The 17737-nt window shown below is 39.8% G+C and overlaps 1 long non-coding RNA gene across 1 annotated transcript in view; it reads left to right on the top strand.

Annotated features, from left to right (window-relative positions):
- The first annotated feature begins 518 nt into the window (after nucleotides 1-518).
- LOC137627120 (uncharacterized) overlaps nucleotides 519-17737 on the top strand; it is a 196685-nt gene continuing 179466 nt past the window's right edge. The window contains exon 1 of the long non-coding RNA XR_011041125.1: nucleotides 519-782. This is a non-coding gene — a long non-coding RNA (uncharacterized lncRNA). The remainder of the gene's footprint in view (nucleotides 783-17737) is intronic.

Raw genomic sequence — 17737 nt, 5'->3', positions numbered from 1 at the left:
TATCAAATAATTCTCTTAAAATAATTCCTCTTAGATTCTTAAAATATCAAAAGAATTTAGTGTCAAACTTATCCCACTTCCAAGACTCACAAGATAAACCTATACATAAGCCTTCCATATAAACTAATGCATCCCCAATGATAAGAGAAGGCAATCAGCAGAGGAATTCCTACAACTACAGCAGGAGAATATCCATAAATTCCTTCCAAGGACTTTTGTCTAATAAGAGACCTCAATAATTAAATGTTTGTCTGAGGCTGATTTTGATATTAACTTGCGATATCAGGGACCCTTGACCTTTACTTTTACAATCTGGGGTAACCCGAGAGAGAGAGAGAGAGAGAGAGAGAGAGAGAGAGAGAGAGAGAGAGAGAGAGAGAGAGAGAGGTCCTTAACCAGGTGATAGAAGGGGTACAGTAAAATCAAGGGAGGGTTGGGGAATAGTAGGAGGGGTACAGCGTTGAGTCGCGCTGTCTTATTGGCTGCATGCGGGCAGGCTCCTCCCTCTTCCACGAGGCTCCTCATATAGCGTCCAGCCCCGGGCCGGGGTTTCGACTGACTGTAGGGCAGACTCAGTGTTGTGGTTGTTTAGAAAGAGTGTGTGTGTGTGTGTGTCCAACATAAGTGGTGATTAACATAGGTCACTGGGCGACCTGACCTAACCAGTGAGTGTAGACAGAAGAGAGAGAGCTCAGGATAGACTAGTGCCAAACTACAATTCCGACATCATAATTTTTAGAAAAGAAGAAGTAACTTCAGGAGCCGATTGTCTCATGACTGAGGTAAGAAACTCGATCATTTAATACTAATGTTGCAGTTTATAAAATTGAATATATTCCTAAAAATATGCTCATTTAACTGGGTTAAGAAAAAACTTATGTCAGTAAGTTATAAACTAATTAATAAAATTATTCTTCACTGTGTTCGTGAAAAAACTGTAAATTATGGACATTGGAAATTAAATATATCCCTCACAATATGTTTTGATTAATTGGATTAAGAAAAAAGAATTATGCATACTAAACTAATTGATAAGAATATTCCTTACTGTGTTCGTAAACAACCGTTAAATATGGAAACTTATCATTAAAATTTTAGCGCTGTATCTAACACTACAATAAATGAAGATAATGTATTGTACACATAATTTCAAGATAAGTTTTTGTTTTGATGCTGTCAAGATATTCCGATCATTACAAGGGGGGGGGGGGGGTAACTGAAACGGGAATATAAGATATAAATTAAGATTTTGCATTTATTGTTTCTTCTGCTGATTTATATAATTATAAAAACGACAATAAAGGACAAATAGAATTCCAAACGTAAAATAAAGAATACATTTACGAACGAGGATATAGCAAAAGAAATGGATTTTTGGCAAAGAAAACCCCACAATTATTTGTATCTGAGATTCTCCTCCTCCTCTCTCTGAAGATACATCAAGGACTTAAAAACAACTTCAGATACATAACCAGAGAGAAACATAATTACATAAACATATTTACGGGAGTAATACGATATTTCCTTATTTCCTTTCCTCACTGGGCAATTTTTCCCTGTTGGAGCCCTTGGGCTTATAGTATCTTGCTTTTTCGACTAGGGTTGTAGCTTAGCTAATAATAATAATAATAATAATAATAATAATAATAATAATAAATAGCTTTTTCATTAACTAAGGTCGATGTATAATCTATCTTAACTTGGTCACAGATATCCTAAAATATAATAAAATCACAACGCTGGAATTAACGAGTTTTGCACAATTATAATCACTGAAATAACAAATGCCATAATTTTTGCCGTTATCACTTTTCTATCAACAAAATTTCCTCTATTTTTCACTTTTCTATCAACAAAATTTCTACCATTTTTCACTTTTCTATCAAAATTTTTTTCACAATTCTCCCCTTTTCTATCGACAACATTTCCACAATTTTCCCCTTTTCTATCACCAACATTTCCACCATTATCTATTTTTCTATCATCAACATTTCCACCGTTTTCACTTTTCTATCATCAACTTTTCCACTGTTTTTCCCTCTTCTATCAACAACATTTCCACTATTTTTCACTTTTCTATCACCAATATTTCCACCATTTTCACTTTTCTATCACCAACATTTCCACCATTTTTCACTTTTCTATCACCAACATTTCCACCATTTTTCACTTTTCTATCAACAACATTTCCATCATTTTAAACTTTTCTATCACCAACATTTCCACATTGTTTTCCTTTTTTATTACCATCATTTCCATCCTTTCTCTATCACTAAAATTTCCACTTTTTTTTTTTCTTTTCTATCACCAGTATTTCCACTTTTCTATCACCAACATTTCCAACCTTTTTTCATTTTTCTATCAACTTTTTTTTTTCCTTTTCTATCACCAAGATTTCCGAACTTTATCATTCGTTTTATCACCAGGATTTCCACCCTTTATCATTTTTCTATCACCAACATTCCCCTATTTTTTTAAATTCTCTATCAGGAACATTTCAACCCTTTGTCACTTTTTGAACACCAACATTTCCATCCTTTATTATCATTTTTTTCTTTCACCAGCATTTACATCCTTTTTTCACTGTTCTATCATAAACATTCTTTAAAATTTCTCTCACCAAAACTTCTACCCATTTTTACTTTTCGATCACCAACCTTTCCATCGTTTTTTATTATTTTTCTAACACTGATATTTTCACCCTTTTCCACTTTACTATCACCATCATTTCCATCCTTTTTCACTTTTCTATCACCAACATTTTTACCATTCTAAAAATCTTCTATCACCAACATTTCCGCAATTTCTCACTTTTCGATTACCAACAAATCCATCCCTTTATATAATTTTTTTTTATTTTCACCAACATTTTCACTCCTTTTTAATGTTCTATCACCAGCATTTTCTCCCTTTTAACTTCTCTCTCAGAAAATTTCCGCCCCTTTTTCACTTTTCTATCACCGATTTTTCCACCCCTTTTCACTTTCATCACCAGCATTTCCAACGTTTTTCATCTTCCTAACACCAGCATTTCCAACCTTTTTCATCTTTCTCTCTCCAACATTTCAAACCGTTTACATCTTTCCATCACCGACATTTCCAATCTTTGTAATTTTTCTTTCACCAACATTTCAAACCTTTTACATCTTTCTATCACCAACATTTCCAATCTTTGTAATTACTCTATCACCAACATTTCAAACCATTTACATCTTTCCATCACCAACATTTCCAATCTTTGTAATTTTTCAGTCACCAACATTTCCAACCTTTTACATCTTTCTATCACCAAAATTTCCAATCTTTGTAATTTTTCTATCCCCTACATTTCCAAACTTTTACATCTTTCTATCACCAACATTTCCAATCTTTGTAATTTTTCTATCACCAAAATTTCCAACCTTTTACATTTTTCTATCACCAACATTTACACACTTCCTCTTCACGTCTCTAACTCTAATATTTCTCGCATTTCAAAAATCGTCATAGAACCAGAATCAATCGACTATGCATCAAAGGTTCCATAAAAAATTTATCAAAAACCCCGTACACTTCTCCCCAACATCATACAGCTCTCCCAAACCCCATACACCTCTCACAGACACTTCTCCCACAAACCCCGCACACTATTCTCCCCATCATCATACACGTCTCCCAAACCCCATACACCTCTCCCACACCAAAGATACCTCTCTCACAAGCCCCGTACACTTCTCCCCGACATCATACACCTCTCCCAAACCCCCTACACCTCTCACACACCACAGACACCTCTCTTACAAACCCCGTACACTTCTCCCCCACATCATACACGTCTCCCAAACCCCATACACCTCTCACACAACACAGATACCTCTCTCAAAAAACCCGTACACTTCTCCCCCACATCATACACGTCTCCCAAACCCCATACACCTCTTACACAACACACACACCTCTTTCACAAACCCCGTACATTTCTCCCCCAAATCATCCATGTCTCCCATACCCCACACACATCTCTCACACCACAAATACCTCTCTCAGAAGCCCTGTACAATTCTCCCCTACATCATACACGTCTCTGAAACCCCATACACCTCTCCCACACCACAGATACCTCTCTCACAAACCCCGTACACTTCTCCCCCACATCATACACCTCTCCCAAACCCCATACATCTCTCCCACACCACAAATACCTCTCTCACAAACCCCGTACACTTCTCCCCCACATCATACACGTCTCCCAAAACCCATATACCTCTCACACAAACCCCGTACACTTCTCCCCCATATCATCCACGTCACTCATACTCCATACACCTCTCCCAAACCACAGACGCCTCTCTCACAAACCTCATACACTTCTCCCCCACATCATACACGTCTCCCAAAACCCATACACCTCTCACAGACCCCACACACCTCTCTCTTAAACCTTGTAGTCTTCTCCCCCACATCATACCTGTCTCCCAAGCGCCATACACCTCTCACACGACACAGCTACCTCTCTCACAAACCCTGTACACTTCTCCCTCATATCATCCACGCCTCCCATACCGTATACACCTCTCCCACACCACACATACCTCTCTCACAAACCCCGTACACTTCTCCTCCACATCTTACACGTCTCCAAAACCCCATACACCTCCCCCACACCACAGATACCTCTCTCACAAACCCCGTACACTTCTCCCCCACATCATACACCTCTCCCAAACCCCATACATCTCTCACACACCAAACACACCTCTCTCACAAACCCCGTACACTTCTCCCCCACATCATACACGCCTCCCAAACCCCATACAACTCTCACACACCCCATACACCTCTCTAATACCACAGATACCTCTCTCACAAACCCAACACACTTCTCCCCCTCATCAAACACGTCTCCCAAACCCCATACAACTCTCACACACCCCATACACCTGTCTCACAAATCCTGTACACTTCTTCCCCAAATCATACACGTCTCCCATACCCCATACACCTCTCTCGCAAATCGCGTACACTTCTTCCCCACATCATACACACCCTCCTAACCCCTTGCACCTCTCGCACACCCCATACACCTCTCTCACAAATCCCATACACTTCTTCCCTACATCATACACATCCTCCTCACCCCATGCACTTCTCCCACACCCCATACACTTCTTTCACAAACTCAGTACACTTCTCTCCCACATCATACACGTCTCCCAAACCCCATACAACTCTCACACACCACAGATATCTCTCTTAAAAACCCCGTACACTTCTCCCCTACATCATACACGTCCCCCAAACCCGATTCACCTCTCAGACCACACACACCTCTCCCACAAACCCCGTACACTTCTCCCCCACATCATACATGTCTCCCAAACCCCATACACCTCTCTCACACCACAGATACCTCTCTCACAAGCCCCGTACACTTCTCCCCTACATCATACACCTCTCCCAAACCCCCTACAACTCTCACACACCACAGACACCTCTCTCACAAACCCCGGACACTTCTCCCCCACATCATACACGTCTCCCAAACCCCATACACCTCTCATACACCATAGATACCTCTCTCACAAAACCCGTACACTTCTCCCCCACATCCTACACGTCTCTCAAAATCCATACACGTCTCACACATCACAGACACCTCTCTCACAAATCCTGTACACTTCTCCCCCAAATCATACACGTCTCCCAAACCCCATAAATCTCTCTCACAATCCCAATACACTTCTCCCCCAAATGCTATGCACCTCTTCCACACCACATATAGCTCTCCCACACCCTATACACCTCTGTCATACACCCCATACACCTTTTCCGCACCCCAAGCACCTCTCCCATACCCCATGCACCTCTCCCACAGCCCCATACACCTCACCCTCATACCCCATACGCCTTCTTCCCTAAACCCCACGCACCTCTCCGCCACCCCATAATCCTTTTCTACACCCCATTCACCTCTTCAAATCCCATACACCTCTCCTACACTCACCAGACACCTATCTCACACCCTATGGATCTCTTGAACACCTTATAAATCTTTCCCCCACCACCCTATACACTTCTACAAGACCACATACACCTCTCACTACACCCCAAAAACCTCTCCCAAACCACAAACAACTCTCCAACGTGCCCCAAACCTCTCCCTATCACCCCTTACACCACTCCAACACCCCATACACCTCTCCTGCACACCTCGTGCTTCTCTCCCACATTCCATACACCTCTCCAACACCCAATAAACCTTTCCTTGAACCCCTGTGCATCTCTCCCACAGCACAGAAACCTCTCTCCCACACCACACACAACTCTCCCGCACTCTATGAATCTCTCCCACACCCCATACACCTCTTCTCACACCCCAAATACCTCTACGAAACCCCATGCACCAATCCCACACCTTCTACACATCCCCAACACACCAAACCCTCTCCTTCACACCCCATACACCTTTCCCCCACATCCCATACACCTCTCTGTCATCTCTTGAACCTATCCCACACCCCCATATACATCTTCCCCATACCCCACATAACTCTCTGACACCCCTTGCACCTCTCCCACACCCCTTACACCTCTCTCACAAAACGGCATACACATCTCCCCGACCCTATAGACCTCTCCCCTACACCATGCACTTCTCCCCCACGCCTCACACAACTCTCCCCCATGCCCCATCCACCTTTCCCACACTCCTTGCTTCTCCCACACACCCCATACATTTCTCTCCCAAACCTCATACACCTTTTCCACACCCTAAACACTTCTCCCCCACACCCCTGTATTTCTCACCCAAAACCCATACACCTCTCCTATACGCTTTGCACTTCACCACACCCCAACCACCTGTCACCCAAACCCCATACACCCTTCCCACACCCCGTACCTCTCTCCAACGTCCAATGGAACTCTCTCACACCCCATACACCTCTCCCCCACACACATAGAACTCTCCCCCCGTAAACTTCTCCCCCACACCCCATACACCTCTCCCACACCCCATGCACTTCTACCACACCCCATACACTTCTCTCTTACACCCCTCACACCTCTCCCACAACCTTTGCACGTCTCCCAAACCCCATACACAACTCCCACACCCCATATACCTCTCCCACAACCCATAAAACTCTCCTTCTAACCCCATGCACCTCTCCCACATCCCTTAAACCTCTCCCATACCCGATACTCCTCTTCCACTCCCCATGCACCTCTCCCACACCCCATACACCTCTCCTAGACCACTTTATCCTCTCCCACCCAACCAACAACTCTCTAATATGCTCTACACCTCTCCCCTACAGCCCATACACCTCTATCACACCCTTAGCACCTCTCCCACACCCCATACACCTCTCCCATAACCCATAAACCTCTCCCTCAAACCCCATGCACCTCTCCCACATCCCTTACACCTCTCCCACACCCGATACTCCTCTTCCACACCCCATGCACCTCTCCCACACCCGATACTACTCTCCCACATCCCTTAAACCTCTCCCATACCCGATACTCCTCTTCCACTCCCCATGCACCTCTCCCACACCCCATACACCTCTCCTAGACCACTTTATCCTCTCCCACCCAACCAACAACTCTCTAATATGCTCTACACCTTTTCCATACACCCCATACACCTCTATCACACCCCCAAGCACCTCTCTCATACTCCATACACCTCTCCAACACCCCTTACAACTCTCCCCTAATCACCCTGCACCTCTCCCACAACCCAGGAACCTCACCACAACTCCCCACACAACTATCCCACACTCCATGAACCACACCCACGCCCCATACATCTCTCTCACAAACCCCATACACCTCTCCCCCAAATGCTATACACCTCTTCCACACCCCAGGCAGCGCCCCTATACCCCATACATCTATCTCACACCCCCCATACACCTTCCCCGCACCCCATGCACCTCTCCCACACCCCATGCACCTCTCCCACACATCCTACACATCTCCCACTCCCCATACACCTTCTTCCCTAAACCCACGCACCTCTCCAGCACCCCATAATCCTCTTCTACACCCCATTCACTTCTCCAACACCCCATACACCTCTCCTCCACATCCCATACACCTATCTCACACGTTATGGACCTCTCGAACACCCTATACACCTCTCCTCCACCACCCCATACACTTCTACAAGACCACATACACTTCTCCCCCCACCCGATACACCTCTCCCCACACCCCATACACCTCTCCAACACCCTATACACCTCTCTTGCATACTCCGTGCCTCTCTCCCACACTCCATACACCTCTCCAACACCCAATAAACCTTTCCTTTAACCCCTGTGCATCTCTCCCACAGCCCAGAAACCGCTCCCTCACACCACATGAACATCTCCTACATCCCATACACCTCTTCCCTCACCCCAAACACCTCTACGACACCCCATGAACCAATCCCACATATGAAAAAGGAGGTTCTCAACTTAGTCAATGAGGAAGAAGCTGTTTATATATATATGTATATATATTATTATTATTATTATTACTATCCAAGCTACAACCCTAATTGGAAAAGCAAGATGCTATAAGCCCAGGGGCTCCAATAGGGAAAAATAGCCCAGTGAGGAAAGGAAATAAGGAAATAAATAACTGAAGAGAACAAATTAACAATAAATCATTCTAAAAAAAGTAATGTCAAAAGAGATATATCATATATAAACTATTAACAACGTCAACAACAAAAATGTCATGTATAAACTATAAAAAGACTCATGTCCGTCTGGTCAACAAAAAAGCATTTGCTCCAACTTTGAACTTTTGAAGTTCTACTGATTCAACAACCCGATTAGGAAGATCATTCCACAACTTGGTAACAGCTGGAATAAAACTTCTAGAGTACTGCGTAGTATTGAGTCTTATGATGGAGAAGGCCTGGGCTATTAGAATTAACTGCCTGCCTAGTATTACGAACAGGATAGAATTGTCCAGGGAGATCTGAATGTAAAGGATGGTCAGAGTTATGAAAAATCTTATGCAACATGCATAATGAACTAATTGATCGACGGTGCCAGAGATTAATATCTAGATCAGGAATAAGAAATTTAATAGACACCTCGTGCTTCTCTCCCACATTCCATACACCTCTCCAACACCCAATAAACCTTTCCTTGAACCCCTGTGCATCTCTCCCACAGCACACATACCTCTCTCACAAACCCCGTTTGTGGGAGAGGTGTGTGTGGTCTGAGAGGTGAATCGGGTTTGGGGGGACGTGTATGATGTAGGGGAGAAGTGTACGGGGTATATATATATATATATATATATATATATTTCTATATAAATATATATATATATATATATATATATATTTCTATATAAATATATATATATACATATATATATATATATATATATACATACATATATATATATATATATATGTGTGTGTGTGTGTGTGTGTGTGTGTGTGTTTGCACATTATACTTGAGATAATATATACACCACAGACCAAATGACTTCAAAATCAGTTTACAATTAAGCCTGAAGTCAATAAAGTAACTTGCAACAAGCCATAGTTGCTAATATATCTCTAAAATAAACAAAAGGGTCCCATTGAGACTTGACACCCACTGCACTATTCGGTATAATATTATATGAAATTAAGGTAACGACGTAAATAGATCGACCTCAGATAATCAGGTAAGAAAATCGCTTGGATATGATTTAAGGAACTAGGCTGCGGAACGAGAGAAATCAGGTCGCAGATAAGCAGCGTATAAACGTCCCTAATAATCAGGAAGACTAGAGGGACAGAGATTCCTGCCTTTCACTGATTGGAGAGAGAGAGAGAGAGAGAGAGAGAGAGAGAGAGAGGGGGGTTGTAATGGAGATTTATTAGGTAAGTAGGGGAGAGAGAGAGAGAGAGAGAGAGAGAGAGAGAGAGAAATTGTAACGGAGAGAGGAGAGAGAGATTATAATGGAGAGCTATAAGGTAAGTAGGAAAGAGAGAGAGAGAGAGAGAGAGAGAGAGAGAGATTGTAATGGAGAGTTATAAGGTAAGTAGAAGAGAGAGAGAGAGAGAGAGAGAGAGAGAGATTGTAATGGAGAGTTATTAGGTAAATAGGAGAGAGAGAGAGAGAGAGAGAGAGAGAGAGAGATTGTTTGGGAGAGTTATAAGGTAAGTAGGAGAGAGAGAGAGAGAGAGAGAGAGAGAGAGATTGTTTCGGAGAGTTATAAGGTAAGTAGGAGAGAGAGAGAGAGAGAGAGAGAGAGAGAGAGAGATTGTAAAGGAGAGTTGTAATATAAGTAGGAGAGAGAGAGAGAGAGAGGAGGGGAGAGAGAGAGAGAGAGAGATTTTAAAGGAGAGTTATAATATAAGTAGGAGAGAGAGAGAGAGAGAGAGAGAGAGAGAGAGAGACAGACAGACAGATTGTAAAGTAGAGTTATAATATAAGTAGGAGAGAGAGAGAGAGGAGAGAGAGAGAGAGAGAGAGAGATTGTAATGGAGAGTTATAAGGTAAGTAGGGGAGAGAGAGAGAGGAGAGAGAGAGAGAGAGAGAGGGAGAGAGCATTACCTTTACTTATTGCCTTATTTAATGTTTGGGTTCCCCAAGGTCCCTCAGTGTGAGGCACCTTATATATCCACCAAAGAGTTGCTAATGCATCTTCCGGTGTATTTTGCATCTTCCAGTCTTGGATGGTCTGGGATGCATATTAGGTATTTATCGAGCTTATTTTCAAACACATCTACGCTCACTCCTGATATGTTTCTTAGATGAGCTGGCAGTTCATTAAATAGACGCTGCATTATCGATGCTGGTGCGTAGTGGATTAATGTCCTGTGCGCCCTCCTTAGTTTTCCTGGTATATATTTCGGCACTTTTAAATCTACCTCGGCCTGCTCTTTCTGATATTTTGAGCTCCATGATGTTTTCAGTAATTCCTTCTATTTGCTTCCATGCTTGTATTATCATGTAGCGTTCTCTTCTCCTTTCTAGACTGTATAGTTTTAAAAATTGCAGTCTTTCCCAGTAGTCAATATCCTTAACTTCTTCTATTCTAGCAGTATAGGACCTTTGTACACTCTATTTGTGGAATATCCTTTTTGTAGTGTGGTACCATATCATATTGCAGTACTCGAGTGTACTACGTACATAAGTTTTGTAAAGCATAATCATGTGTTCAGCTTTTCTTGTTGTAAAGTGTCTGAATAACATTTCCATTTTTGCTTTACATTTAGCCAACAGTGTTGCTATCTGGTCGTTGCATAACATATTCCTATTCAACATTACACCAAGGTCTTTAATTGCTTCCTTGTTTGTGATTGTCTCGTTATTAGGTCCCTTGTATGCATATACCATTCCTTCTCTGTTTCCATAATTTATTGATTCAAATTTACCGGAGTTACATACCATCCTATTTATCTGCGCCCATTTTTTTTTTTTTATTTCATTCGTGGTGATTGCAAACTTTTGTGATTGGCAACGATGAACTTGTTTGGCATAAAGATTGGAGAGTTTATTAGAGGAGCCAAACCCTGCAATCAGGGAAAGTATAACTTACATCAAGTGAATGACTATAACGAGTCTTACACTCCATATAGATTTTAATCCTTTCAACTCTATTGTGCTTCATTATAAATACCTCTCCTTTCATCCTATTATTTCTTTTCACAGCGTAAATCCCACTATACTCCTTTTGCCTTAACAAGTATATCAATATTGATACGTTTTATATACAAGTTAAAGTAAAATCAATGTAGATGACGCGCGAAGTGAAAACCCTAAGCCACCTCCACCGATGCTGTAATGTCAGTCGCTACTCTCCCTTTCATTGCTGAGCTCTTGGCGGTCCGTCTCTCTCTCTCTCTCTCTCTCTCTCTCTCTCTCTCTCTCCTTCCGTAAAAGAGTCCTTCCTATTGATTCCCACTGCAATCATAACTCAGAAATAAATCTTTGCCAATATAGCCCTAGGAGCGCGTAAGGATAGGCCTACTACGTCTCAATATAACCACATTTTGTTTCATTAAGTATTAATTGCTGTGTTTATCCGGACACACACACACAAGCGCACGCGCGCGCACGAACACACACACACACACTCCCACACATTCTATGTACCACCTGTGGACGCATACTGAACTTGAAAGCGAAAGTGTTCTTGCTATATTTCATTAGTTACTTATGTCACGGTAGATTTTTCTTTTCCTCCTGACATAAATTTTCGTTATTCATCAAAAGTGAACTTGACATTCGACGTGTAAGAGAGAGAGACGTGATCCTTATCTAGTTTTATTCAGTTCAAAATGTTGTACACTGTTCCATAATTTGATCTTCCAGACTGAGTCCAAGATCACAGATCTCCCAGACTGATTCCCTGTAATAATTACAGTTATATAATTTTTTATTCTTCAAATAATAATGCCTACCTCCAAAAGCTTTGTAATAACAAAGAAAAAAAAAATATAATTACTATGCTTCAGTTTTAAAACAAAATTACAGGATACTTCTATTTAATAATTTTACAATAATATGAAACAATAGTTTTCAATTTCCCTAAAGAACAAATAATATATGTGAACATAGAGGAGGTTACCTTCAAGGTTTAAGAGGCAAAGGAAATCTTACAAGGTTTAAGCGAGGTAAATTAGGCTAATATGCCCTTTAACGCAATATAGCATAGGCTAGGCCTCCTCAAACCTCTTTAAAAATACCCTACTCAAGGTTTATAGGCAATTCTAGGCTAGGCCTGTAGAAGGTTTCTGTGGCCACTGTGTCTAGGTTAGGGAGGGTATAGGAGGACATAGGTTAACTCATATACCTAACGACATTGAATGATTTTTATAGCCTAAACTATTTTCCAAGGAAATATAACTATTCAGTTGATAAGAAAAATATCTGCTGGGCTTTCAGAAACAATTGTATAGCCCAATCTAAGATTGTAAACAATGGAATTTTCCATGGGAGAGAGGGAAAGGGGGAGTCCCGAGGTGTCCTACAGGTCGGCTACTTCGTGACGCCCTCTTGGCATTGAAAATAAATTTACATATAAGGAACCATTACTTTTCGTACAGTTTAATATGGTTTTCAGGAAAACGAGGAGGTCGTAATGTTACTAACATGTTCACATCCCCTTTTTTTTTCTAAAAAGAAAAGAATGTATCATACTCAAGTGAATAAATAGGGGGTCTTGTAAAATGATGCAACACGATCATGAGGGTGTATGCAAACTTTGCCGGGGCATTGACGAGCCAGTGCATCCATTCTGATCGCTTTCCCTCTCTATCTATAACATAATATTCCCTATTCTTATAATAATTTTCTAGATTATAACGAAGTCTTACCTTTGAAAAGGGATACGTTCAATGTCTTCTCTGAACAAATATCTTTAATGGACGGGGAAGCATGCCCATTTGGCTTCTCCTACGTGTTTCTCTCATGCCAGTATGGCCAAAACGAGAAAAAAAGGACTCAAGACCACGTATCAGATAGAGAGAAAGAAAAACATAAGAAGGGAATGGCAATAATGTTACATGCATTCGTTGATGAAATACATTATCTTACAGTTGTCTCTATTTGAAATTTTAAATCAATACTTCAGCATCTCCTACTTCACTCTTCATACTCCTCAGCCATGTAGGTCTGGGTCTTCCAACTCTTCTAGTTCCTTTTGGAGCCCAATTAAACGTTTTAGGAACTAATCTCTCTTGGGGAGTGCGGAGAGTATGCCAAAATTATCTCGGTATACCCTTCACCATGATCTAATCCACCTATTGCACTCCAGTAATCTCTCATATACTTTCATTTCTAATCCTGTCCTGCTTATCCAACTCTCAATATTCTTCTGAGGGCTTTGTTCTCAATATACCAAATATGTTGGGCATTGTTTCATTGTCATTCCATGACTCATGTCCAAAACTGTAACAATGATCTCACTAAACTGATATATATCCTGATCTTTTTATGTAATTTCAGGAGATTTGTTTTCCAAATTTCACTTTCTCCGGCAGCTGCTGATTGTAGCAAAGTGAATTTTTATCTCAGCTTCTCAGGAGAAACGGGGCAAACTTTAGTGGTCCTTTCTTGTTTTAACTCAAGATAGGTTTTCTTCTTAAATCTTCTAAATATACTTTATACATTAGGTTATTTATATAATTATTTGAATTGTATATATATATATACATATATATATATATATATGTATGTATATATATGTAAATATATATATATACATATATATATACATATATATATATATATATATATGTATGTATGTATATATATGTAAATATATATATATATATATATATGGAATGAAGAACGAAAAGAAACAAAAAGTAGATGCACCTGAAGGGATGGGTTAATGATCAACAGTTTTTATGCAATACTAAGCTATTACTCAAAAACTATAACCATTTAAGAACTCATATAATACTCACCGTATTTGGATAATAAATAGCTATTAACCCTCAATGGCTAACTAATCATAGAAGTCTGTTAATCAATTAATGATGAAAAGTTAATCTTCCAATAGTTCAAACTTGCAGCAAATTTTTCCATGTTGAACAGGCTAACACGAGATTCTTTTCATTGTTACATTTCCTTTCCTCACTCGGCTATTTTCCCTTTTGGAGCCTTGAGCTTATATCATCCTGCTTTTCCTGTTAGGGTTGTAGCTTAGCTGGTAATAATAAAAATCGTACTGATAGTAATAAGAACTTTTAAGGTATTCAGTCATCTTTAGATTTTTTTCATTCATTTTACTAGATTTTTATAATCAATATTACTAACAGAGATAATTTTAAAGATATTAGTCTCGGATAATGAATCAATTTTACAGAAAAAAATTCAAAATTCCAAAAGGATAACATTCTCCCATTACGCTTAAATATGATAAGTGGCCTTGAGTCACTTCGTTTTGGGGAATAAGTTGCGTTCTGCACAACTAAAGATGTACAAGACTGAACCAAGTGGACCAGTTAATCGTAGACAGAAACAACTTCTTGACCAGAAGACTCAACAAATAGAACCTTCCTTATATGTGATCAACACAAGACGTCAAAATAGAAGACTGCCATTAATCAAGTTCAGTTATTGATTGCTACAGGTAGATATCACTTCAATAAACTCTCATTAGCGTCGGAAGTACAGTGATATCATTTCATTTTGAACGGCAACTTCAAATACCTAGTATAATATATTGTCAGATATTTGAATGCAAGCAGCAATTATGTCTGCAAAATTACTGTTGGCTTCCTTCATTCTCTTTAATGTAGAAAGATTGTTCACATAAAGAATAGCTTATAGATAATATTCATATATCTATCTAATATATATATATATATATATATATATATATTTATATATATATATATATATATATATCTTTCCTTAGTCAAGAAATGAAACGTTTTGTGTATAAATTCCATCTTGAGTTTATGCCAACGTTGGCCAAGAAGACTTGTTGTAATGGATGGGAGAGGGGAGTAAGTGAGGGGGGGGGAGAGTGGATCCATCTTGTGGTTGTAGTCGTTTAAGTTATTAATGGAGAAGTCAATGGGAGTGCTTGTTATCAAGTGGAGAACTGCTTGCATATTTGGACTCTCTCTCTCTCTCTCTCTCTCTCTCTCTCTCTCTTTCTCTCTCTCTCTCTCTCTCTCTCTCTCTGCATACATTGATCAAAAAGCACCAGAATAATGGAAGTTGTATTAGCAAATCATATTCAAACACTAACGCTGCTCGCTGCATCATCATTAAAATTTTCTAAGAAACAAATCCTTCATTTATGAAACAATGGAATCAGCCAAACCATTTCCCAACGCCCTCATTTCAAAAGGAATTTCAAAGTTATACAATTTCCCCAATTTTTGGTTCAAAATATCAAAAAAGTAAAAAAAAGGTCGCCTACTTTTTTCAGGATATATCTCTTGATAGTACAATTCTTTCATGGTTGGATACAATTTATCCCCTGTTTTCCATGACACTAAAACAGTACACTAATATTAAGGTAACGCTCAGACTGGAAGTCCTCTTTCCAAATCTATCTTTAATCTCATTTTTCTTTTTATTTCTTCTGGTCTGACCTGAAACGATTATTGTAGCATTTGTGGATTCTTTTGAAAATCATTTACTTTGATTAGGTAGTAGGTTGGCCAGGGCACCAGCCACCCGTTGAGATACTACCGCTAGAGAGTTATGGGGTCTTTTGACTGGCCAGACAGTACTACATTGGATCCTCCTCTCTGGTTACGGTTCATTTTCCCTTTGCCTACATACACACTGAATAGTCTGGCATATTCTTTACATAGTCTCCTCTATCCTCATACACCTGACAACACAGATTACCAAACAATTCTTCTTCACCCAAGGGGTTACTGCACTGTAATTGTTCAGTGCCACTTTCCTCTTGGTAAGGGTAGAAGAGACTCTTTAGCTATGGTAAGCAGCTCTTCTAGGAGAAGGACACTCCAAAATCAAACCACTGTTCTCTAGTCTTGGGTAGTGCCATAGCCTCTGTACCATGGCCTTTCACTGTCTTGGGTTAGAGTTCTCTTGCTTGAGGGTACACTCGAGCACACTCTCCTATCTTATTTCTCTTCCTCTTGTTTTGTTAAAGTTTATATAGTTTATATAGGAGATATTTATTGTTGTTACTCTTCTTAGAATATTTTATTTTCCTTTTTTCCTTTCCGCACTGAGCTATTTTCCCTGTTGGAGCCCCTGGGCTTATAGCATACTGCTTTTCCAACTAGGGTTGTAGCTTAGTAAGTAATAATAATAATAATAATAATAGTGGCTGTTTAAGCATTCGTGTTTAAACATTATTTCTGCCACTTAATGTTCCTCACTTTCATCCGGATTTTTATCTGCGTTTTCTTGGGTCCAAATTCCCTTGACTCTATGACCCTTTTTCTCAATGTATTCTCTTTTGGAAGATCTATTAAGTTCACTCCTTTCTTCTATCCTTTCTCCCGCTGGCTGCCATTTCCCTCCCACACTCGTCGTCTGTCAAAAGGGCGACAGATGAATCTCTCTCATTGTCTCTTCTCCTGTGCACCGGAGATGACATCTACAGGTGAAGTTTCTAATCACACTCTACAACTTCACAAGGTAATATAAGTATATATATATATATATATATATATATGTATATATATATATATATATATATACAAACAAGTATATATATATATATATATACAAAACATATATATATATATATATCTATATATAATATATATATATATATATATATATATATGTATATATGTGTGTGTGTATGGAATTATCTCAACGCACAGATCAAGGTTATGGCTGATTGGCTTTATTCCGACGCTTAAGTTAGAGAGAGAGAGAGAGAGAGAGAGAGAGAGAGAGAGAGAGAGGCTCGTTTTTGTCGCCGTGAATGCCTGTTTCAAACGGTGATGTTTATTTTCGTTGTAAACCAAGAAGTTGGAGGTTGAGATTTCGAGGTCAAACTCCCTTGATAAAGAAGATATTAAAAGGAACAACAATTTGGTTTTACTTAGAAGAAAGATATATACCAAAAGAATTCCAACCTATTTCATTTGATCCAGTTTAGCATTAGGTATAGGGAGGGGGAGACTAAAAAGAATTTGGACAGTTATTGTCTATATTCATATGTATTACAAAGTCGACTTTCCTTTTCATTTTTAGCATATTTGATCCATTTAAAACTCAGTCGGAGCCTTGAGTCCATCTCGGTCTTTTACCTTTAACACGAATCTTCCACCCCCTTTCCATTGTACCTT

This window comes from Palaemon carinicauda, chromosome 34 (assembly GCF_036898095.1).
Source record: "Palaemon carinicauda isolate YSFRI2023 chromosome 34, ASM3689809v2, whole genome shotgun sequence".
In the NCBI taxonomy this organism is placed as follows: Eukaryota; Metazoa; Arthropoda; class Malacostraca; order Decapoda; family Palaemonidae; genus Palaemon; species Palaemon carinicauda.
This window is presented reverse-complemented; position numbering and strand designations above follow the sequence as displayed.